The 24,908-nt window shown below is 44.6% G+C and overlaps 1 long non-coding RNA gene across 2 annotated transcripts; it reads left to right on the top strand.

Annotated features, from left to right (window-relative positions):
* The first annotated feature begins 59 nt into the window (after window positions 1-59).
* On the top strand, window positions 60-20,830 carry LOC106021205. 2 transcript variants are annotated; one of them, XR_005873888.1, is made up of 4 exons: window positions 60-389; window positions 10,585-10,739; window positions 20,410-20,585; window positions 20,788-20,830. It is a non-coding gene; the product is annotated as an uncharacterized LOC106021205 (long non-coding RNA). The 2 variants fall into 2 exon arrangements; XR_005873887.1 differs by lacking the exon at window positions 20,788-20,830 and adding an exon at window positions 11,115-11,206 and having other exon boundaries at window positions 20,410-20,781.
* The last annotated feature ends 4,078 nt before the right edge of the window (window positions 20,831-24,908 follow it).

The raw sequence follows: 24,908 nt of genomic DNA, 5'->3' as shown, positions 1-24,908 counted from the left end.
AGATACTTGAAAGAGAACGTTGCTATCGCCCGGCCGCTGCGCACCATGGGAAAGGTAGTTCGGTGCAACCTGGCATCTGGACTATAATTCCCAAAATGCCCCGGGAGCGGGCGCCCCTTAAGACGCGGTCTCCGCGGCCTGGCGGTGATACTGGAGCGGTGCAGAAGTGGGGCTTCGAGTATTTAAATACATCCGGTAAAGACGCCGGAGATTAGTTTCCAAGCTGTATGTCCCACTCCCTGGGGCCATTTTATCTGGCTTGGCCTCGGGGACCGAGGCACTCTGGGAATTGTGGTTTCACACGGGTCCGGATTGACACCTGAAGGACGCGGCTTAACTGCCTCGCCCCCAGTTGTGCTTGGGAGTTCCCCGACGTCACGGGAGCAGAGGTACAGAAGGCAGGGGTGGTGGGAGCATGGTGTCATCAGAGAGCCGAGAAGGAACCCCTTCAGCACGAAGGAAGCAAAGCAGGTGTCTGTCTTACCTACCCGACCACGATGAGAACTCCGGGAAACCCGGGGGTCGGAAAAGAATGCTGGGGGGATCTAGGGACCAGGGCACGGTCCACCCTAAGGCTCCACACCCAATCCATGGCCCTCAGCGGACACATTCCTGCGGGAACTCTAGACACACCTACTCCGTTCTCTTCGATACTCTTTCAGAAGAAGATGTTGGGTTTACTTGGAATCGCCTGGGTGCGGATCGGGTATAGGGCTGTGTGATTGACACCTATCAACTGCTAAGGATTTGGAAGGGAACTGAGACCTCCGTTCCTAGATCGCCTCAAAGGCGATACTGATGTGTCAGATCTCTAACTCCCCCGACCCCTCCACCCAAGAAATGCATGGGGTTTTTTTTTTTTTCTCTTCTTTGTGTATAAATTTTTCTCCTCCACCTGCTCTCCACAGTTCTTAACCGCCCTCTTGACTTGCAATTTATCCCGGAATTTCTGCTTCAGGCACTTGAGGAAGATCTAGAAGGTTGCCCCCAGGAAAGAAAAAAAGATGGCTCTTGTTTAATCTGAATATTGAGATGGGCTGGGCTGGGGGTGGCTTCGGCGGTTTCTTGTTTCATGTGGTGCCATAGTCATCTAACTCCCCGGGAAGAGATAGCATCGTTCCTTCCGGAGAGAACCAGTATTGCCACCTCAGTTCACACCGTAGCCACCTTCAGGGTGAGACTCAGCACCTGCTGAGCATCCCCTTAACGCAGCCCACGAGGTGTTTTCGCCTCACCTTCCTAAAAAGGCTTGATTTCTGTCTAAAGAAACTTGGCGTGTATCTTAAAATAGATGGGAAATCTTATTTGGCTTATAGACTCTCATCTTTCTCAACACCCATTAACTTGGACTGACTTAAAGAATCTGTTAGTTACTCTATCCATCAGGCCCTGTTGCCTTATCAGGTTTTACTTTTCTCCACTTTCCTGGTACAGAGCAGGTTTCCACAAATCTCAAGCCTTACTTCAGACCTTCAAAGCTTTCCAATGGCAATAAAGCAGCTAACATGCATTTATTAGGTACTTTCCTGGATGATAAACCACTGTTTAACTGCCAGTAGGGACTGGCAACAGTCGTTCCTGTGATTTTATTTATTTATTGTGTGTGAGAGAGACAGAATGAGAAAGACTCACTGAGTAGCTTTGGCTGGCCTGGAACTCACTCAGTAGACCAGGCTGGCTTCAAACTCAGCGAACTGCCTGCCTCTGCCTCTGCCTCTGCCTCTGCCCCCACCTCCCAGGGGCTAGGACCCCTGGCCTTATTTATTTATTTATTTATTTATTTATTTGCTTATTTATTTGCTTATTTATTTATTTAAAGTATATAGCTTGATCACAATCTGAGAGAGGTTTAAAAATAAAATGACTACAAGACTAGATTTATTGTTTTGCATTCTTTTAGAGACTAAAATTAATAGCAATTATAGCTCAAGTTTTTCTAGCTTTACATACATTGCAGCATTATTTAATTCTCACAACAATCTATAAAGTAGAGTACTATTAAGATCATTTTAAAGATGAAGAACTGAGCCAGATGGTGTGGCACATGTCTTTAATCACAGCACTTGGGTGGCAGAGGCTGGTGGATCTCTGTGAGTTCGAGGCCAACCCGGTCTATAAAGCTACACAGAGAAAAATATAAATAAAATAATCAAAAAATAATAAAAAACAAAACAAAAAGATGAAGAGCTGAAAGCACAAAGATAAATAATTTGCCCCAAATTACACTGATAACAGCAGCAACACCAGGATTCAAGCCCAAATAGTTTGACTTCTGAGCTCAAAGCTAAACTGTCTGCTGAGGAGGAAGAAACTGATTAAAGACTTGAGCATAGGTAAGAATAGATGTGGCTCTCCACAGCTCTGACCATACAACACTTAGATCTTGGCACCCACCAACCACAAAGCCAGAACTCACTAGTTCTTGAGAACAAAGTAATCTCAAATGAGCCACTCTAATTCACAAACCTACACTTCTTGTAACTTTTTCCACCATGCCTTGGGTCTCTGTTCAGTTTTTCATGTATGTTACCACTGCAATGAAGTGCCTCAGAGTCCAGGAATGGCCTTCGGGTTACCTCCTTGGACACCCAACACAATCTTTTATGTAGAGTGTGTTCTTATCCGTGCTTAAGTGAACTAAATAATTATCGTTAGCTACCACAAAAGAGCAATCTGGGGTACAAACATGGAGACCCTATAGATCAGGTGAGTTTGAAATGGGTCTGAGAGACACTGGATATGTTCAATTAAACTGGCATTTACTATGCAACTGTAAGTCATTACTCTCAAAACACTTAGCACAATATCTTGTTCAATCCTCACAGTCGCAGTGCCTGGAAAATTGATACTGTTGGCTGTATCGAAGGAGATTCCGTTGCACTATTATCTCCTATTTTGTGTGAATACTGGAGGTGTAGAAGTAGTCGATGGGCATGTTTGTCTTCTTCAGTCTGGAGGAAATGATGTGCCCGGTGGTGTTGCTAAATCAGTCATTGTAGACTCTGTTAGAGAAACGGTATGATGCACCTTGTCTTACTTAGGTTTCTACTGCTGTGAAAAAACTCCATGACCAAAAGCATGTTGGGGAGGAAAGGGTTTATTTCAGTTTACAGCTCTCCGGTTGCACTTAATCACTGGTGGCAGTCAGGGCAGCAACCTGGAGGCAGGCAATGAAGCAGAGGCTGTGGAGGAACACCGCCTAGTGTCTTGTCCCTTCGCTAGTGGCTTCTGGACTCTCCAGGGATTCTAACCTTGCTACATGGTGTCAGGTCTCACCCCATGACCCCTTCAATCCTGGGGGCTTCAAATGCAACTGAGACTGTACCTTCATCAGTGGCTTCTGAAGTGAGAATTTACAAAAAGTATAATAACCAATTTATTAAGGGGTGCAATGGAAAGACAAGCTCATGAATGCAGATCCAGCCGCCACTGATTCCGTGCCACCTCTCTGCTGCTTGGTGTCCGAACACGCCAAGCACGAGTCAGAGCAAGAGAGCGGAAAGTGCCCCCCTTCTTTCCTTTAAAGGGGTCCCACCGAAGGCAAGAATCACTGGCTATATCTGATCAAATAACCCAAGGTCATGGGCAGAGTGACCCCACCCACTGCAGGCCTCTCCAGGAACTCCAGGCCTTCCACTCAGTTCCAAGCCTTAGCACTCTCAGGAACCCCATCATGCCTTCAAACATAATGTCACACAGGTGACTCCCACTTCATTCCTACTCTACCAAGTTCAGCTGTCACTATGACCCTGACCCTGAGAAAACTCCTCCCAGAAGATGTTGTCTCTTCTTATTCACAGCTGATTCTTCAGCCCCATCTGGCCAGTATAGATTGACTTTGGCAGTTCTTTTCTTTTCTTTTTGGTTTAGCCCTGGCTGTCCTGGAACTCACTCTGCAGACCAGGCTGCCTTGTACTCAGAGGTCCCCCAGCCTCTGCCTCCCGAGAGCTGGGATTAAAGGCGTGCACCACCACCAGCTGGCTGCAGCTCTTAATCCAAAATATCAAATGGCCCTCATAGAGTCTAAGAGACTCTCAAACTTTCCTCTGAAACTTCACAAGCCAGGCCTCCATCATCTGCACTGCTCTGACGTTTATCATTTTTGTTCCCACAGCAGTTCATTAAGCTCTAAACACTCAATGGCTTTCCCAGCCTAAAGTTCCAAAGTCCTCCCACAATCCTCCCCAAACATGGTCATGCCTGTTACAGCAACGTCCCACTATCCTAGTGTCAATTTCTGTATTAGTCATTTTTCTATAACTGATAAAACACCATGACCAAAGCAAAGAAAGGGCTTGTTTCATCTGACAGTTTATAGTCCATCATCCAGGAAGGTTAGGGCAGGAACCTGGAGGCAGGAGCTGATACAGAAGTCATGGAAAAGTGCTGCTTACTGGCTTGTTCTCATGTCTTACTCAGGATTACCACCAGCCCAGGGGTTGACATCATCAAGTCAAGAAAGTGCACCACAGCCAATTTGGTGGGGACATTTTCTCAGTTGAGATTCCCTCTTCTGAAATGACTAGCTGGTGGCAGTTTGACATAAAAACTAACCAGCACACATGTGAAAATAAGACGTGAAATGGAAGAGCAACTTTAGAAAAAAAGTAAAAGGACCAACATCAAAGGCCCAGCTAAGTGAGGCAGTGTGTTGAGATTTTACCTTAGCAAGAGTCTATGACTTCATTTTATCCATGTAGATTCAGAGGCCAATGGGATTAGGATCAGCCAATCGTTGTTACACAGATCCACAAAGGGCAGAGCCAGAATCAGAACCAGACTGACCTCAAAACCCACATTGGGATCTGTGCTACTGTTTCTGAGATGCTCCATTCTGTGGTGCCATCTCGAAGCCCAGTGAAACTTGTTAGAAATGCAAACTGTTGAGCTCCACCCAGACCTGCAAACTCAGAGGGCTAGATAGAGGCAATGTCTTCAGACATCCAGAACATTCCACTGGGTGTTCTGGTTAAGAACTACTGTTTGGCAGAAAGAACTGGTGAAAACCAGTTCCAACTTAAAAAAGCAAGCAAAACAAAAAACCTTAAATTGGTTTTGTTTCATCCTCTGGTTAAAAAGGAGCTATGTTTACTGAAAAAAAAGTTTTAAAAAGAAAACAGATTTTTTTAAAAAACAGATTTCTTACTCAATTTCCTTTTACTGTCTGTTCTATATAAATACAGACTTGCATATATTTGTATGTATATGGTATATGTAGGGTTTTTGCATGTTAATAGGTGCACATTCACTTAGGTGGTTCCAAATTGATGTGGGTATTATCCTCTATCACTTTCCACCTTACACACTGAGGCAGACAGCTCCCTGAACACAAAACTTGCCATTTGAGTGGTCTGGCTAGCCAGCCCGTTCTGAGGATTCCCTGTCTCCACCTTCTGCTGGCTGAGATTACTGGTGGACCACTGCACTTGAATACCTTCTACATAGGTTCTGAAAGTCTGAACTGCCGTCCTGGAACTTGCAGGGAAAGTACTTTCCCCACTAAGCCTTCTCCCAAGACCATATAAGCACACTTTTAGGCCATTGTTTTGTATGTAATCTACTGTTTCATATTTATGTATCTTGTATGTTTAATTGTGTTTTTCATGTCACTCGATATTCTCTGAAAACAATACTCTAGTGGATGCTTAGTCACCATTCTTTCACTATGCAATATTTTTTGTTTTATTTTAATATATTGCTGTTTTATATATATATGATTAGAATGAATGTCTTTTTGTTTGTTGCTTTGAGTTTTTTCTAAGGCAGTGTTTCGGTATATGAAATATCTGTGTCTAAAGGTATGATTGTTTTACAACTAGAGAACCAAAATTCCCCTAGGAAAGTTACCAAGGTTGCCCCAGCTCACTGATTTGGCTAACAAATAAATATTAAGTGCCTTACATGTGTTAGATCTAGAAATTTTGTTGATTATTATAATTGGCAAAATATATTTCCTTGAAGTTTGGGGGGGGAGGCCACAGCTATTTCAAGGATTCTCCTGGACTGATCAAAGCTTCCTAATTGATCAGAGTTAGAGTGTTTCATATCCAGAGCCAGTTTTCATGGGTTACCTTTAGTCCCCTCAGTAGCCATTCGCTGTCCATCTTCTCATCAGACATAAAATTCTTGTGAGAAACCCATTGGGATGTATTTACTTAGCAAACCTCCAACCCCAAAATTAAGATGTCATCAGATACCATCTGAAACCTGCAGCCGAGATTGCAGCCCTTCCCAGCCTTGCTGTAACCAACCTCACTGACGTTCCCATGTATCTGAAAAGCACCTCGTTTTCTGACAGTCAGCTCTGTTACTTCCATAATTTCATGAAACTGTTACACATTAGAATATGGTATGTGCACAACCTAAATCTGTGTCATAGGCACTCACATGTGGCTCTAGAATAAACCACTTCTGATTCCTTCTGAGGTGAGAGCTGTGTTTTGCATTGTGCGGAAAAGGTCTTTCCATCTCATTAGGTTGAGATTGTCCTCCTTGCGATCACTGAGCAAGGTTGAACACCTTCATGACTTTGGGTTTAAGTTTGGGTCTCTTTTAGACAATGTACCAAAAATAGCCTCAGACTCACTCCATACATAAAGCTGGCCTTGTATTCTTGACTCTCCTGCCTCCACCTCCCAAGTGCTGGCATTACGTCTGTGTTAATTTATTTATTTCTCAATTGTTTTCTGAAGCAGCTATTAGAAGCAGAGCTCCCTGAGCCTGGCAGTCACATGAGCTGCTCTGCTCCTTCCAGGAGGGGGTGTCTCTTTCAAAGGAGGTGGCTCCATAGCAACTCTTCCTTATTTTAATTACAAACACATAAACACTGGGCATGCACATGATTACAAATCCAAATAGCCCTTGAGCTGGAGAGAGGACTCAGAGGTTAGGAAGTGCTTCCAGGGGGCATTGGTGCGCACCTTTGATGCCGCTACTTGGAAGGAAGACTCAGGTGGATCTCTGTGAATTTGAGGCCAGCCTGTTCTACAGTCAGTCAGGGCTACACAGTGAGATCATAAACCAAGCAGCAACAAAAGAAATGTCTTCCATAAATCTCATTCAAACAGTAGCCTCTGCTTCTTTGGGTCTGTGTTCTCCTTCAGCTTTGGATGCTGTAGCATCTTTTCAAACACCTGGGAGATGTTTTTGTTGTTTTGTGGAGTGTTTTTCCAAGATTTTTTATTTTATGTATATGAATGTTTTGCCTGCATGCATGTGTATGTGCCATGTGTGCAGTGCCTCTCTGTGGAGGCTAGAAGAAAGCATCAGATCCTTGAAACTAGAATTAACAGATGGTTGTGAGCCACTTGTGGGGGCTGGGTACCAAACTCAGGCCCTCTGCAAAAGCAGACAGTGCATTTAACCACTGACATCACTCTAGACTCTTGTCAAATTTCTATTGTAATGGTGGTCTACATATCATTAGACAGCCATACTATGAGTCTTAATGTTTCTCTGAGTAAAATAAGATATTTTTAAACAAATGTGGTGGGAGAAGCTAAAGGCTGTCTAGTTGGTCTTAAAGGGGACTCATCCCTTTATGATGACATTGTTGTGGTGCCTGCTGGGCATGGTGACTAACACCTATAATCTCAGCACTGTCAAGGCAGTAAGATCAGGAGTTTGAGGCCAGTTATGTTACAAATTGGAGAAGAATTATATGAGACATTATTTTAAAAAAAGGAAAAAGAAGAGAAGGAAGTAGAAGGGAAAACAGAAAAGAAGAAAATAAACTCATATTGATTATTTGTCTGGGCACCTAAGACATTAAACTCAGACATGCTTGTTACAACCACCATAAAATGTAGATTGGAGTTCTTGAAGCAGTGGGCAGTGATAGGCTGTCCCTGTTCCCTGGAGTCATATAGACTTGAGATCTCTTTCCAGTTAGTCTGCACTTGGTGGGCACTTGTGGCTACAAGACACATTTTCATCTTGGGTCTGTGGTCTGTATCTAGGGAATGCCAAGAAGGTTTGCCTTAAAAAATATAGAGATCAAATGCAGGACCCTGTCGAAGTCCTGCAAAGGATCACAACACACCTGGGTGGGTGTCATCTCAAAGCTGAATGACTTCACAATTGTGCTTCTTCAGCATGCACAAGTACATACACAAACACATGTAGAAATACTTTTTCCTGTAGATGTGTGTTTTGTCTACATGTGGGTATGTGTACCACATGTTTGTCTCCTGCACTCTGAGGTCAGAGAGAATATTAGATACTCTGGACTGGAGTAACAGATGCTTAGATTTAAAACCAGGGCCTCTACATGAGTAGCAACTGCTTTTGATCTCTGAGTCATTTTTCCAGGGAGAAATAATTTTTTTATTAAAAAAGGTGGCAAGGGGGAACTGTTAATCATTATGCCTTTGATAGCAAGCATTAACTGACCACGGGCACACTGAAACCTATGCCCTCCTCACCCCGACACTAGTGCTGGAGCCATCTCCCCACTACAGAATATTTTGGAGGACCAGATGAAAGTCTCTTAGCTGTGACTTCCTAGATAGTCTTAAAATACGATGCATGCAAGAGATGGAGAGATGACTTGGAAGTTAAGAGAGCATAATACTGCTCTGGCAGAGACCCGAGTTCAGTTCCTAGTACCCTTGTCAGAGAGCTCATCGCCACCTCTGAGTCCCTTTTCAAGGGATATGATGCCCTCTCCTGGCCATCCACGTTGTACACAAACACATATGCAGGCAAACAATAGTACACATGAAATAAAAATAAGTGAATCTTTAAAAAATAAAATAAAGATAAATCTTAAAAAACAAAGTGATGCATGCTTATGACTGTTGGATTGCAGAATGCAACCCCAATCTCAGTTCTTTACAGACTTCAGTGTCTGTGGCCTTCCTCCAAGTATCTTCCCCAAACTGTCTTTTTTGCTGGTAGAATTGCAGAACAAAAAGACAGACATTAGACCCTGGTAGAAATTTAGTCATGCATTTTGAAGCTAACATATAGAAATTTCCATCGCAAGTCTAAATAATTGCACAAAGTATAATTTCTTATAGCTTAAAATATTATCATTTTAAAACATATCATTGGTTCAAAGGTATGCAATGAGAATTAAATACAACATGTATGAGCCTGGCATGATCACTTGGGAATGTAAAATCAGTAGTTCAAGGTTATCCTCAGTTTTGTAAACAGTGAATTGGAGGCCAACCTGGACTACAGGAGACTCTATATCAAGAAACAAAATAAAAACAAACAAAGAGAAACTACATGTGACAGGCTGCATTACCATCACCCATTTAAAAATCCCAGTGAATAAAGTGCTATCTACCACGCCTGATGTGACCTGAGCTCCACCCTCAGGACTTATGTGATGGAAGGAAGGAACCAGTTCCCACAAGTTGTTCTCTAACCCCCACACAACACAAAATAAATAAATGTTACATTATTTGAAATTTAAAATACCAAATTCTTTTATATTAGAAATTTCATATTGGAACATGTATTTCACTTCAGCCAAGGCCTTATTCTAAAGCAATATGACTTTATGTTACAAATTCTTTCATTGCCTGCATCAACATCATTCTCAGTAACAAAATAGGGACATGCATATAAATTTAAAATTTTAATTTCCTGTGAGTTTAGGTTTCTAAGTATTTAAAGAATCTTTTTTGTTGACTTGTGGCATTGGTCTCACAAGACTTGTCAGAATGGCATGCTGAGGCACACTGGGAAATGAACAAGATGTGCCAGAGATGCATCTTTGTTAAGATTAGGTTTTTTAAACTTCTAACCATATATAGTGTATGTGTTTGCACATGAGTGTGGGTACCCTCGGAGGCTAGAAGCATCAAGTCTTCTGGGACTGGAGTTACACATGCGTGTGAACTGCTTGACATGGGTGCTAGGATTAAATTCTGATCTCTGGGATAGCCATACAAGCTGTAACCACTTAGCAATCATCTCTCCAGCCCTGATATCTTTTTTTTCTTTAGATTTATTTTCTTTTTGTATTTATGTTTTTCCTGCATGTATATGTGTACGTAGTATGTCTCATGCCCAGGAGGCTAGAAGAGGAACATGAGTTACAAATGGTTGTGAACCACTCTAAGGATGCTAGAAATCTAGCCCAGATCCTCTTCAAGAGCAGTAGATGCTCTTAGCCTCTTAGCCATCTCTAGAGCCCCCTTTCTTGCTTTTTTTAAATTTGTAGATGTGTATACATGTGTTTGTGTGTGCGTGCACGCATATGAATGCCAGAGATCAACCTCTGGCTATCACATCTGAAGTCCTATACACCTTGTTTTTTGAGACAGAGTTTCTCACTGGCTTGTCTCTTCCTCTCCAAGCTAAGATAACCAGTGTGTGTTACCATGCCTGGCTATTTTTCAGTCATTCTAGAGGTTGAGCCCAGCCAGCTTCTTATATTTACACAGCAAGTACCTTACTGACTGATGTAGTTCCCCAGCTCCATTTATTTATTTGTTTTGGTTGTTGTTGTTTGGTTGATATAGTCTCTTGTAGTCCAGACTGACCTCTGACTTGCTATGTAGCCAAGGATGATCTTAAACTCATTGATTCCATCATCCTGAACCTTTTTGTTTGTTTGTTTTATCTTAGGTACAGTTGCTGCCCCTTAACCTACTGCTATTTCAGCCAACAATTGGAACTCCGAAGTTAGCGACCTGCTACTCTGGCAATGACCAGGCTACTCAGGCTATAGCCTGGAAGAAATTCCTTTCCCACGGGTACTGGCTCTATCACTGCTGCTAAAGGTAGCTTTAGCTAAATCTCTATCATTCTATTTATGAATGACTTGAGATTCAAAGGCTGGGATGAAAACCTGGTAGCTCAGAGAGACTGAATAGCAACTAGCTAACCTTCTCTCCTTGATGGCATCTGCCAAAAACCTTGTCCTTCTGCTCTTAAGAAAAAAAAGCTACATCACTCCAAATCCCTCCCTACTGCTTTTAGTGTGTTTCTCTCTCTCTCTTCCAGACACCCTCAGATGCTCTATAATTACTTTCTGTCAACTATTGCTAACTCAGTCTCCTGACCCAAGATTACTTTTATTTAATTAACAAAAATACTAACTTGGGATTTATAGTGTGATAGAACACCCCCCCCAACATTTCTTTTTATTTTAACAGATGTGAGCACTGGGAGGTTTGTTCAGTGTGTGAATGGAGAGAACTTGAGTCCTTCCTGTAAGCAACATCACTTACTGCTTTGTACTCCCAATGTGAGTTCTGTGAGTTCCAGACCAGCCTGGTCCACATGGCGAGACATTGTCTCTAAAAAAGCTCTATTCCCAAAAATTATTTTACCTGTATTTATTTATGTGTGTGCATGCAAGTGTATATGTGCACACATGCCACAGCATGTGTGTGGAGGCAAGAGGGCAGCTTGCAGGAAGCAGTTCTCTCTTTCCACCATATGGGTTCGAGGGATCAAACTCAATCATCAGGTTTGGTGACTAGTGTCTTATCTACTGATCCATCTTCACTAGCCCCTTAAAATTGTTTTAATAGTATATCAGCTTGTGCCTGACTGATCTTTTTAAAAGTCTCTCAAAAGCAAAGAAATGGAGACTCACCGTGCTGAGCCACCTCAGTTTCTGGGAAATGCATAAAAAAAGATATTTTCAAGATTTAGTACATGACTCCTATTGTTGCCCCTAGAGGTACCTCATTTAGTCCAATGTTCTGAGAAGGAGTTGAGAAAATAGAAAAAATATTAATTTCAAAGTGCCTTTGCAAATGCAGTATTTCTTGGTAAAACACTCTTGTTACAATGTGTTATCAACATATTTTTGTTCAAAGTGTGAAAAGATGAAGATTTTGCTCATTGTAATTTATAAGCATGTCTGTCATATAATCTGGTTAAAAGTTTTCTGTCAAGCCACCATACAAGTCAGAGTTCTGTGGGGAAAGAAAATTAATTATACAAGTTTATGTTCATATATGATTCAAAAAATGACAAACTACTGGGAAGTAATGAACTTCATTTGGCTCTATGTGTGTGGGATGTGTATATGTGGTATGATACATGCATGTAGTGTAGTGTATGCATGTGGTAGGGGAATGTGGTGTGATTTGTGTGTGTGTGTGTTTTATAGAGAGAGAGAGAGAGAGACAGAGACAGAGAGACAGAGAGTATGTGTCTAGGTGGGTATGCATGCCCATGTGCATGTATGTAAAGGCCCACGCAAGAATTTGGTTAGCCTCTACCACCCTCTGCCTTATTTCCTCAAGGCCTGTTCCTTTACAAACTGAAAGCTCCATTTGGTGTTTGCGTTAGGCTGAGCTGAGAGCAGCAAAGCCCAGCCTTTCACCTGAGTCAAGGGATCCGAGCTCGGGTCCCTGTGATTACACAGAAGTACTCTTACTCACTGAACTGTCTTCCAGCCTCTGTCGACATTTTTAAAGACAAAATCTCCAAGTGCAGTGGTGCAAGTCTGTGATCAGTACTCAGGAAGCTGAGGCAGGAGGACCTCAAGTTCCAGGCCAACTTCACCTACTAAGTCTTGCCAAAACTATAAATAAGTAAACAAAATTTTAAAATGAAGACAAGATTAAAATATTAATAATGTAATTTTTACATTTGCTATTTATCATGTGGATAATATGTGAGTATGGGTAAATAGAGTCTGCCTGTAGCAGCCAAAGGACCCATGCGCCCTGGCTGGGAAGTGCTTCTGGGAAACACCTGCCCACAGGCCAGGAACAGAGACATGAAAGTAGGCCTTGGGATACCTGCCCATTTGTTGTTTTGTCCAATACAGTTTGCAAGTGAGGCCAGTGCATGTTGGAATGAAGGCTTCTTCCCACCACCATGTTTTCCCACCCCCCTGCCGGGTTACTAGGTAAACACTATGCCTGGCACAGAGAAGTGTCTGTTGAGTTGAAGTCAGCCATTATCAACACTTGAGTGACCTTCTGGGAGGACAGGAACATAGCTGCTCAGGGAGGTGGCCTTTCCCAGTGTCTGCAGAACCCTCCACCTCTGCCAGCTTTCTACTCCTGGGTCCTGGAAGCATGGCGCCTTTGCAAGAGGCCAGGCACTGGGATTCAGTTGTCCAACCTTAATTCCAGGTTAGAGACTCCTCCAAGAGAACTGGATGTCTACCTTTTCAAATTGAATGCTAACCCATCCCTCCACCCATATGAAACTGTTTAGAAAGGTGCCTTAGCAGCTGGCAATATGCCATCTCAGAACTTCTATTTTTACCCCTGAGTGTAATCAGTGGGAACATACTGTGACCAAAAGGGCATATTATGAGTTGATATGGGCCAGCAACCACGTTGGCTTTTGTTCCTGAGTGAACTAACAGACGGCATAGGACCATGGCTATATCGTGGCCAGACTTTGGACAGTGATTCCTGATTTGTTTCCAGGGGCATAAAAAAATATGCTGTCAAGATTTAAATTGCAATCAGGCATAGTGGCACACACTTGTAATCCCAGCACTTGGAGAAGGAAGACACAGGAGGATTAGGAGTTCAAGTTCATTCTTTACTACAAAGTGAGTTCAGGCCAGCCTGGGCTACATGAAGTTCTGGGGGTAGGGGAGGATTCAAATTGGTTTTAATAATATCCGATTTTCTAGGAACAGTAAAATATACTATGTTCTCAGCCTTTTCTCCTATAAATGACTCATGAGTTTAATTTCAATCTTCTGCCATTCTCTCAAAACAAAAATAATCTGAGTCAGACATGGTGGCATAGGCCTTAATCCTAGCACTCAGGAGGCAGGGGCAAGCCGATTTCTGAGTTTGAGGCCAGCCTGGTCTACATAGAGAGACCCTATCTCAAAACAAACAAACAAACAAACAAACAAACAAACAAAACTGCTGTTGAATAGAGTGACCCTGGTCTGTAATCCTAGCTACTGGAACCTTGACTGAGGTAGATGATGGCAAGTGAAAGGCCAGTCTGGGTTACAGAGTGAACGCAAGGTTGGTGTGGGCAATTAACCAGACCTGTTTCAAAATAAAATGTTAAAGAAAGCTTGAGTGTAACTCAGTAAAGTGATTGCCTTGCATGCACAAGACCCTGAGTTCAGTCCCCAGTACTTCCAAAATCTGTTGAGGAGGGAAAAGGGAGGCACAGGGAAAATTAGAATGAAGTATAATGGTAAATATGAAAAATGTGATTAAATCAGTTGCTTTGTGTGCTAACAAAATTTTAAAGTTGAGGGAAAAAATCTATTGCTGAATGCAATAGCACATTTGAAATCCCAGATTTTAGGAACGCTGAGGCAGGAGGATCACTTGATCGGACAATGCATTGAGATCCTGACTCAAAAAAAATGATAACAATAATAATAATAGTAGCCTATTGTCCAACTTGATCACATTACTGACAGTGTTTAAATTTTCATTTCATAAGTTCCACCACTGTGATAAATAAGGCATTTTGACTGTCTATGGTCTTTCTTACCACAAAATGTGGAGAATGTTAAAATGTGTATATCTAGCTGGGCACAGTGATGCAGGCCTTAATGCCAGCAGTGGTGAGGTGGCGACAGGAAGATCAGGAGTTCAGGGGCTCCTTGGCAACAAAAGTTCTGGACAACTCTGAACCTCAAGAAATACTTTCTCAAAAAACAAAAGCAAAAATAAAGGCTGGAGAGACGATTCTCTGGTTAAGAGCACTTACTGCTCTTGTAGAGGACCTGGGTAGAGTTCCCAGCACACAAAGAAAACAGCTCATGACCTCTGTAACTCCAGCGCAGAGGATGCAACACCCTCTTCTGACCTTCAAGGACACCCAAATATACACATGTACACACACACACACACACACACACACACACACACACACACACACACACACAATCTTTACAGGCAACAGTGGTAGCACATGCCTTTAATCCCAGCACTTGGGAGGCAGGGGCAAGCAGATCTCTGTGAGGCCAGCCTGGTCTACAGAGCTATAGGAGAAACTGCCCTCAGCCTACCCGAGCTGCGGGTGCCCAGGTCAGCCTGCATGAGCATGCGCGGCAGGCACTTACTCCGAGCCAAACCTTCCTCTACACCCAGAGACTGCTGACAAAGAGACACCTGACCAGAGACACCAGTGAGGAAAGGACAGCACACAGAGTCAGCCACCTGAGCCAACAGGACCTTGAGAGGATGAATAAAGGCAGGTCTAACTTCCTTAATAAATGAGTCTGCAGCACGCTCTGCTACTCACTGACTCCCAATGCCTGAGTCATTGGTGCTGTGTCTTCTCACCCCTCCCCCAAGGGGTGTCCCAGTGGGGTCACCCACAACACAGAGCTTGTTCCAGCACAGCCAGGACTACACAGAGAAACCCTGTCCCAAAAAAAAAAATTTAAAAAATGAATGAATGAATGAATCTTTAATGAAACAAAACCAAAAGGATGTATACACTTCGGCATTTGGATTAACTATCCATACATTTATTAAGGAATATATTTTCTGGGGCTGGAGAGATAGCTGAGCAGTTAAGAGCACTGGCTGCTTCTTCAGAGGACCAGGGTTTCATTCTCTGCACCCACAAGGTGGCCCACAGCCCTCTGTAACTCCAGTTGCAGGGTATCTGATGCCCTCTTCTGGCCTCCAAAGGCACCAGGCACACATATAATACACAGACATATGTGTAAGCAAAACAGCTAAAAACAAAGTAAAAAATAAAAAGAATTTTTAAAAATAATTTTCTGAGCAACAAGGGCTGCTAAACTCTTCATGAATGTTCCAGATGAGAATTTGTAGTTGAGTTGTTCCGCATATAGTAATCCTCCCGGTAGCTTTCTGGGTGATGTCATCCTACCATCTTCCTGAATCTGGGACTCTTTCCAGTGGTTGAACCCAGGAGCTTCCCGTTTTTGTTCTAAGTGATGTTTACTGGAAATGGAGGGCTGCTAGTAAGATCTCAATTCGGATAGCTTTGTAGGGACAGGAAGAATGGTTTTGGATTTGGCTGAAAACCTTTACTTTCTCCTTTGTCATTATCTTGTTTTGATAGGTTGGCTTTGTTTTGTTTTGAAATTGCTTCTTGTGAAAAACCTGGGAGGAATTCTGTGAACATTCTTCCTCCTACTCCTCTACTTACTGAGAGCCCCCCACCCCCAGTTCAGCTACCCACACCACAGAGACCTGCACACTCACACATTTGCTGCAGAGAGTGGATGGAGACAGCCAAAAGCCACAGACTGGATGGCTGACTCTATACCGCTCCGTTCTCTGGGAATTGGAAGGAACTTACAATATTTGGTTATGAACAAAAGAGACAGGGAGATTTGTCCAAGCTTCCACAATTGAGGGCTGGAACCCACTCACATCATAAGCATTTTTCTTGGAAGTTGCACACAAGGCAACTTAAAGTGTCCCAGGTTCAAAGGGTGTCAGATGCCAAGAGATGACCACATAAAAAGCTTACCTTAGAGATCAGTCAGGAAAATGAAAAGGAAAGGCTCCCAAATACACAGACTTCCTCCTGCTCCCACACACAACCCTTGATTGACTGTGAGATCTCATAAGTATGTACAATTTTTCTTTAAAAGTTTCAACATGAAAAAAACCCTCAAAACTAATTAAAAATTCAATCATCATAGAAACACTATACCGTGCGATATGTCAGGAGGTAAGGTGTTTGTAACAAATTCACACAAGGATATGGTATCATAGCACCTGGAAGGTCAGCATATTAGTTCTTTTTCTCGGTACTGTGATGAGCTACCTGACGAAAGCAACTTGAAGAAGGAAGGGGTTGTTTTGACTCGTAGTTTGAAAGTGCTATCCATCGTGGTGGGGGTGAGGTGGCAGCAGGAGCGTGAGGCAGCTGGTCACACTGCAGCCACAGTCAGGAAGGGAGCATGAGGCAGCTGGTCACACTGCAGCCACAGTCAGGAAGAGGAGCATGAGGCAGCTGGTCACACTGTATCCACAGTCAGGAAGAGGAGCGTGAGGCAGCTGGTCACACTGCAGCCACAGTCAGGAAGAGGAGCGTGAGGCAGCTGGTCACACTGCAGCCACAGTCAGGAAGAGGAGCCTGAGGCAGCTGGTCACACTGCAGCCACAGTCAGGAAGAGGAGTGTGAGGCAGCTGGTCACACTGTATCCACAGTCAGGAAGAGGAGCGTGAGGCAGCTGGTCACACTGTATCCACAGTCAGGAAGAGGAGCGTGAGGCAGCTGGTCACACTGTATCACACAGTCAGGAAGAGGAGCCTAGGCAGTCGGTCACACTGTATCCACAGTCAGGAAGGGAGCATGAGGCAGCTGGTCACACTGTAGCCACAGTCAGGAAGAGGAGCATGAGGCAGCTGGTCACACTGTAGCCACAGTCAGGAAGAGGAGCATGAGGCAGCTGGTCACACTGTATCCACAGTCAGGAAGAGGAGCGTGAGGCAGCTGGTCACACTGCAGCCACAGTCAGGAAGCAGAGAGATGGATTCTCTTGTTTTCTCCTGAACCCCAGCCCACAGGATGGTGCTGCTCATATCAGGGGTGTTTCTTCCCATCTAGTCAAGTTGTTCTAGAAACCTCTTCACAGACACACCAAGAGGTGTGTTTCCATGGTGAATCTAAATGTAAGCAAGTTGGGAAGTCTCTCTTTGAACATCTACCATTGGATTGCCACACCTGTCATGGAGGGAGTCCATGTGGGACAGAGTTGTCACTGAAGGCTGAAGCTCTGAATGCATTCGAGTTATTCTGGAGTCACAAGGCTATGTCTCTCTAGTGCTCCATTCTAGTGTAGGTAATAATATGAAGCAAAGTGGGGCATCAAAAGCTCCAGGGTATGCAGACATGTAGAAGCTCTTAATTCTCTTTGTTTTGGGTTTTCAGGATGAGACATTTCTCCTCCCTGAATGAGGAGGTGCAGAGAGGGAACATATACTGGGCAGGGAAAATGGAGGTCAAGAAGTGAGAAATTGAAACTGTTCCAATGAGTTCAAGACTACAGAGTGAGTTCCAGAATAAGCTCCAAAGCAATACAGAGAAACCCTGTCTCGGAAAAAAAAAAGCCAATGAGTTCAAGACTCACTTGTTGGAGGAATAATGTCTTAGGGGTGAAGAACATGTAGTTTGGAGTTACCAAACAGATGTCATTGATATTTGGGGCATTACAGAGAATAGGAGACATACCAGAAAACTGGTGACACTATGATTTTCAGGAGAAAAAAATGGCAGACGCAGAAATCTAGAATTGTCTGTAACCTCAGCCCTCTGAGGCAAGACTAGAATGGGCACTTGGCAAAGTGACATGACCCAGGTGAAGTTACTAAGAAATTGAGGACTCAGGTTTCTCTTCTCTGCCTTGACTAGATCACCAGTACAGGATCTGGGGGACATCCAGACCACATTGCCATCGGTCAAGCATTTCATGAGGTTTTCATGACATTGTTTAGGGCAAGATGGAGAAGTGGAAACTAGATTCTGGTGCTGTGGATGAGGTAGCAATCAGTGGAGCTAATGACAGGTGCTGTCAGGATGTCTACAGTGTTGAGGCCCACCCAGGACTACAGCCTTCATTAGACCCTCAGCAATGCTTGGACAATAAATATACATGAGGCATGCCCATCAGATTTATAGGAGTTTGGAGTAGGAAGCAGGATGAACATCAGAACACTATAAAAATCAGTGAGTTAGGGGAATGTCTCAGCAGCTAAAAGCATTTCCTGTTCTTGCACTGGCCCTGGATTTGGTTCCCAGCACATGCACGATGGCTCACAACCATCCAGATTCCAGTTCCAGGGGACCCGACACTCTCTTCAGAACTACATGGGCATCCCAAATGCAAGTGCTGCATATATGTATACATAGGCACATGAAAACAATCATATACATAAGATAAAATTTAAAAAGCAGTGGTTTGATTTCAAAGGGATGAAATTTAAAAGGGATGGCTATAAGACCTATAATACACAAACAAGAGTGGGCTGTACCTGTTTTAGTGGGAGTCAAATGCTAACAGCATCAACAATAGCAAAACCCCTAAGATTTAGGCTGTTTTTGGTGCTGTATTGTATTTGATGGTGGTTGAGATGGGGCTTGGTTACACCCTTGTCAATTTCTGCATCCTAAATAGTACCACTATAGCCAAGGCTACCTGTTGGATGTCATTTGATAAATAGTTTCAAAGAGATGAACAATAGTATCCTGTGATACTTCCTGCATACATATATAATAATGTAAGTAGCCACAAGAGAAAAGACAATAAAATATACTAAAATATTAGAAAGGAATGAGTTTGGGTTTTTTATATTGTTTGTTTTTTTCATTTTTTTTGTTTTTGTTTTTTTTTTTTGTTTTTGTTTTTTGAGACAGGGTTTCTCTGTGTAGCTCTAGCTAACCTGGAACTCACTCTGTAGACCAGGCTGTCCTCAAACTCACAGAGATCCGCCTGCCTCCGCCTCTCTGAGTGCTGGGATTAAAGGTGTGCACCACCAACGCCCAGCTTAATGTCCTAATTTTTTTAAGACTTAATTTTGTGTTTGTATGTGTGGTATGTGTGTCACCTGTGTGCAATGCCTGAGGAGACCAGCAGAGGGTACCATATCCCCCGAGGATGAAGTTACAGGTGGTTGTGAGCAACAAGAGTAATGGGAACTTTTCAGGTCTCCTGGAAGTGCATGCACGCTTAACCTCTGAGCCATTTCTCCAGCTCCCAGGTTTTGTAATTGAACAGTACATGTGTGTAGATGCTGGAGCTCCAACCTGGGCCTTGCACAAACTAGGCAAGCATGTTCCTCTTTGAACTACACTCCATCCCACACTCTGGAAAAATTTCAAGATTTATCCATTGGCTCTTGCAAGTTTACATGTACAGGTTCCTACCATGGTAACAAGTGGTAATAGGTACAAGGAAAGTTTTACTGTTCTCTGCAGCTGTCAAGCCACACCCAGACTGAATCATTTTATTCCAAAGCACGTGACTCACAGTAAAACTGTTCTGAGATTGGATTGGACAACAGGGATGACAGGGCCCCAAAGTCATGAATGTGAGAATCCAGGGACAGTGTCAGGGCTTCTGAGGCTAGAGCTGAAGATTATTGGCTCTCAAACATGGTAAGATGGTGATGAGGGAAAGGAATCAGGGAAACAGATTTCTGCCCAGTGTGAGAAGCTTCTTAGGTGGTGGAGGACCCGCTTGGGTTGGAGACAAGCCTGGACTGTATCATGAGTCATGAGTTTCAGGCCAGCTTGGGCTTTAGAGTGAGACTCTGTCTCAAAAGAAAAAAGGAAGGGGGAGAGGGAAGGAGAAACAGGGGAAACAGAGAGCAGGGTAGGGAAGGGGCTGAGATTTTTCTTACAGACGAAGGAATGGGCTGAAATAAAATCCTGCTAAATGTGGACAACAGCCTGTGGGAACAGTGAGGAGGTTCAGATTCCAGATGAGGCAGGTAACCCTGAAGACCTCCTCCAGTTCCGTGATTTCTTTGTTTTTACCTGCTGCTCTCTGGGCACAAGCAGAGGCCCCCTCACACGTGCAAGATGTGGTATAGTACATCAGAACAAAGCCAGAGCCAGCCTTCAGCCAGACCGGCGACTTCAGCACTGTGAAGCAGAGGCAGGAGAATCACTGCAAGTTCAAGCCAGCCCAGCCAGGGCTTCACAGGAGACCCTATCTCAACCCCCCTCCCCAAAAGGTAAAAAGATTAGCAAAATGGGTGGATCACCAAGTAAGTGTCTAGAAGCATCTATTTTTTTCTGATTGTGTCATTTGTCTTCCCCCACCCCTCCCCCACTTCCTGTGTCCTGCTGAGATGAATCTCTGAATGGCATAGTCTTTCTTTTTCTTTTTGAGATTTATTTATCTTTATTTTCTGTGTATGAATGTTTTTCTTTCAGGTATGTCTGTGTACCAAACGCATGCCTGGTACCCTTGGAAGCCAGAAGAGGGCATCATATCCCCTGGAATTGGAGTTACAGACAATTGTAAACCAACACATGACTGCTGAGAATTGAATCCAAGTCCCCTGCAAGAATGTCCAGTGCTCTTAACTGCTGTCATCTCTCCAGCCTGTAATTATTTTTTATAAATTTCATTTATTTTTTTTTCCTCTGAGACATGGTTTCTCTGTGTAGCCCTGACTGTCCTGGAACTTGATTTGTAGACCAGAGGGCCTCAAACTCGCAGGGATCCACCTGCCTTTGCCTCCGGAGTGCTGAAATAAAGCCACTGCCACCTAGCTCAATACAGACATTTTTAGGCAGTGAGGAGTTTCATGTATGCCAGGTTACATGAAGCTCCCTGGTTTTCCCCAGGTTCTCTATTTTCGGTGGCTCTGGTCATTTGTCCTGTGAGTCTTCCCACTCTGGGTTTCCTTTCTCTGATCTTGTTCCTCTCTGCTGTTTTCTGCCCTAATATGTGTGTTCAGAAAGCCATGCTTCCCAGGTGGTGGTGCCCACCCTTTGCCCCAAGACAAACACTGTGTGTTCTCTCAGTGACCTTAGAGCTATCAGTGATCTGCATCTTACTAATTCATTAGGGGTTTCAAATGATGGTATTCTAATTCATTGCTCCCTCACTTACTATCAGTCTACAAGCGGGAGCAGGGGCACACCTGTCTCTTCCTATCTCCTCTCTTTTTTGTTGTTAGTGTTGTTTGTTTTTTGAGACAGGGCCCCACTATGTAACTCTGGCTGTTCTGGAACCCATACACCAGGCTGACTTTGAACTCACAGAGATCCTCCTGTCTTGGCCTCTCAGGTGCTGGCATTAAAGGTGTATACCACCATACCACACTTGTTTAATGTTTTAAAAACAGGGTCTTGTTATATAGTTCTAGCTGACCTGAAACTTTCTCTGTAGACCAGGTAGGCCTCCAGCTCACAGCAATCCCCCTGCCACTGTCCTCCCATCAGAACGGCCACCATGTACATCAGTGCAGCTGTGGTCACTGTAAGCAGTCCCTGAGATCAGGCTTGTTGTCTGCAGATGGTCCCTCACAGAAGGAGGGACAGGGAGAGTCATTGAATCCAACCTGAGATTCCAGCCACTCCTCCCGCACCTCCAGCTAACCACATGTACTGTTGCCCTAATTGCATGCGGCCTGGTGTGTCAGAGGCGCTTCGTATAAAACGTGGGAGGTTAGTGAAGAGGGGGCTCGTCTCTGCAGCTTCTGGGAGGCTGTTGTCTATGCTGGGGTGAGACTTCAGGGGTGCAGCTGCTTTGGGGTCACCCAGGCTCCTGAGAGTAACCTGTCACTCGTGCTCTGTAAGTACGCCCAGTACCTTCATGGCTTCCCAAGCTGGGCTTGGGTGGAAAGCAGCTCTGCCTGTGGTGGCGCCCTATTTCGGAAGGGGCGTTTATGTCGGCTCTCACAGCAGATGCCTCATGTCAAACCGTCTCTAAATGCTCAGCATCCTCACTCGTGGTAGCTAAATCTCTGAGAGCAGCATGTCCCACGGTGTCCCCAGTCCCCCTTGACCACGGGTAGGCCCCTCCTCCAGTGCCTTTGTCACATTCCAGAGCAGCTCAGGAAAGCAGTGGACTTCCCTGTGACCCGAGAGCTTCAGAAGGGAGCACGGGGGCGGGGAGGAGGGGGGGCCGGTGCTGGAGGGTACACAGGAGGCTCTAGAGGAGCTGGGGAGGAATTAGGTCCCATCCAAGGTGAGAGAAGGGTGGCAGATTTTTGGAGCAAGCAATAACATGCGGCCCAGGTGAAAGACAAGAGGTTCTGTGGGGACATGCAGCATGGCTCAGTCCTTGTCAACTCCAGGAGGCGCAGCACCCTGCCTGCATCTTCCCTGTTCAGCCTACTTCTTGTCCTCAATCCTCGGTGACAGGAGAGGAAGGAAATGAAGCCAGCACAAACAGCTGACTAGGTGGTTCTGTGAGCATCTGGGAGACCAGCCCTGGAGGGTGGATCCCGACACAACTGGGGTTGGAGTCAGTGAAGGGGCAGCTCTGGGGATTAAAGGCGCAGGTCAGAGACACTGTCGACTCCTAGAGATTTCTTCTACTTTCTTCCTTCTCTGCTTTCCCTTCCTTCCCCTCCCCCTTTTTTCCTTCCTTCCCTCCCTTCTCTTCCTTTCCTTTCCTTCCTTCCTTCCTCACCTTCCTTTCTCCCTCCCTCCCTTCTTTTTTCCACTTGTTTTCTGTCTCAAAACTCGCAGCAATTCTCCTGCCTCCACCTCCATGGTGCCAAGAATACAATTATAAAGCAGTACCTAGTGTAAGGATTCAGGCATTATACTGACCTGCCCCTGTCACCTGGAAGAATGCACTCAGGCAGTACCCTGGTCAGCCCAGGGTTCCATGATTGTGTAGTCTGCACACAGGTGCAAAGAACCCCTTTAAAAGACAGACCCCGCCCACTTACGCTCACTCCCACTCCTCTCTTTCCCAGTGGTTGCCCTGGGGCAGACAGGACTTTTCCTGTCTCCCTCTTCTCCCTCTTCTCTTCTGTCCTCTCTCTCTCTCTCTCTCTCTCTCTCTCTCTCTCTCTCTCTCTCTCTCTCTCTCTCTCTCTCTCTCTCTCCATCTTTTCTCTTTCCTTACCCCTTCCCTCCCCTTTATAATAAAACTCATTACTTAAGCTTCATTTGCCTGTTGTGTTTGTCTCTCTGCCTTGGTTACCCTCAACTACCACGGAATCCTCCACCAAGGTCCCCCAGACTCTTTATCATAACATCTGGTGTGCCCCTTTTAAAATGAAGAGTTCCAGGGTGGGAGTGTAGCTCATTGGTAGCACTTTTGCCTAGCATTCACAAGGCCCTGGGTTCTTTTCTTTCATTGTGACAGGGCCTCACTCTATCTAGCTCTGGCTATAGCCCACTGTGTAGACTAGGCTGTCCTTGAACTCACAGAGATCCTTCTGCCTCTGTCTCCCAAGTGTTACAGATGTGTACTACTACGACCAAAGTCCTAGATTCTATTCCCAGCACAGCATAGGCTAGGAGTGGTAGCATATACCTGAACCCTAACACTCAGAATGTAGAGGTAGGAGGGTCAAAAGGGCCCGGAGAGATGGCCCAGCCATCAAGCGTGTTGCTCTTCCCGAGGACCTCGGTTCCCAGCACCCTCGTGGTGTTCACAACCATTTGTAACTTGAGCTCTATGGGATCTGATGCCCTGTTCTCAGCCTCCCTAGGCTCCAGGCACACACCTGGTACACATACACACATGCAGGCAAATCCCTCATACACATAAAATAAATAAATCTTTCTTTTTCTAAGTCAGTTCAAGACCAGCCTGGGCTACACAAAGCCCTGTTTTAAAAGAAAAAATAAGATGAAATGAAATTAAGATTTTCCAGATTGCAGCAGTTGTGCCTCAATCGGACAGCAGCCTCCTGAGAAGAGCTGTGAGGTCAGCCCTGGCAGTGGTTGCTCCTCCCCCTGATGTCTTTGGCTCCTGTGGGTTGCAGAAGCCAAGTCATCCATGTGTAACTTCAACAGTTCTCCTTCCCAGACATCTACTTCTGCCGGGAAACTCTACCCACTGCTATGATCTGATGTTTGTAGCTCCAAAACATGCACAGGTGGAAAGCTGATCCCCAATGCCATGTGTGAAGTTGCAGGGCTTCAGGAAGCTATTAGGAGCCAAGGTGGAGGGGTGACTGAGGTCAATAGATCAGGGTACCCTTGTAAAACAGACAGGGGAGCATTACCACCACCCCACCCCCACAGTGTGCCCATACCTTGATCTCAGGGCAGAACTCATAAATATATGAGTTTACAAATGGCCAGGCCTGTGGTCTCTCTGCCAGGGCAACTGAACAGACTAAGTCCCCAGGCAGCCTGGTAAGCTTGACTTTTTTTCTACCAGGCTGTAAGCACACACCAAATTTCAGGGACATGAGTAGTGCAAACATGCTCACATCAGGAGCCACATCCCTCCCTATCACAGAGAATTCAGACAGGACGGTGACTGTGCAGCCAGGGGGTGGTGCCTCAGAGTGTCCTGGAGTTAAATACCCATACTCATTTGGTGCTGAGACAGCACTCCACAGCTGAGCTGATTT

This window comes from Mesocricetus auratus, unplaced genomic scaffold (genome assembly GCF_017639785.1).
Source record: "Mesocricetus auratus isolate SY011 unplaced genomic scaffold, BCM_Maur_2.0 Super-Scaffold_100676, whole genome shotgun sequence".
Classification (NCBI taxonomy): Eukaryota; Metazoa; Chordata; class Mammalia; order Rodentia; family Cricetidae; genus Mesocricetus; species Mesocricetus auratus.
Note: the sequence above shows the minus strand (reverse complement) of the source record. Positions and strands in the feature narration are given on the sequence as shown.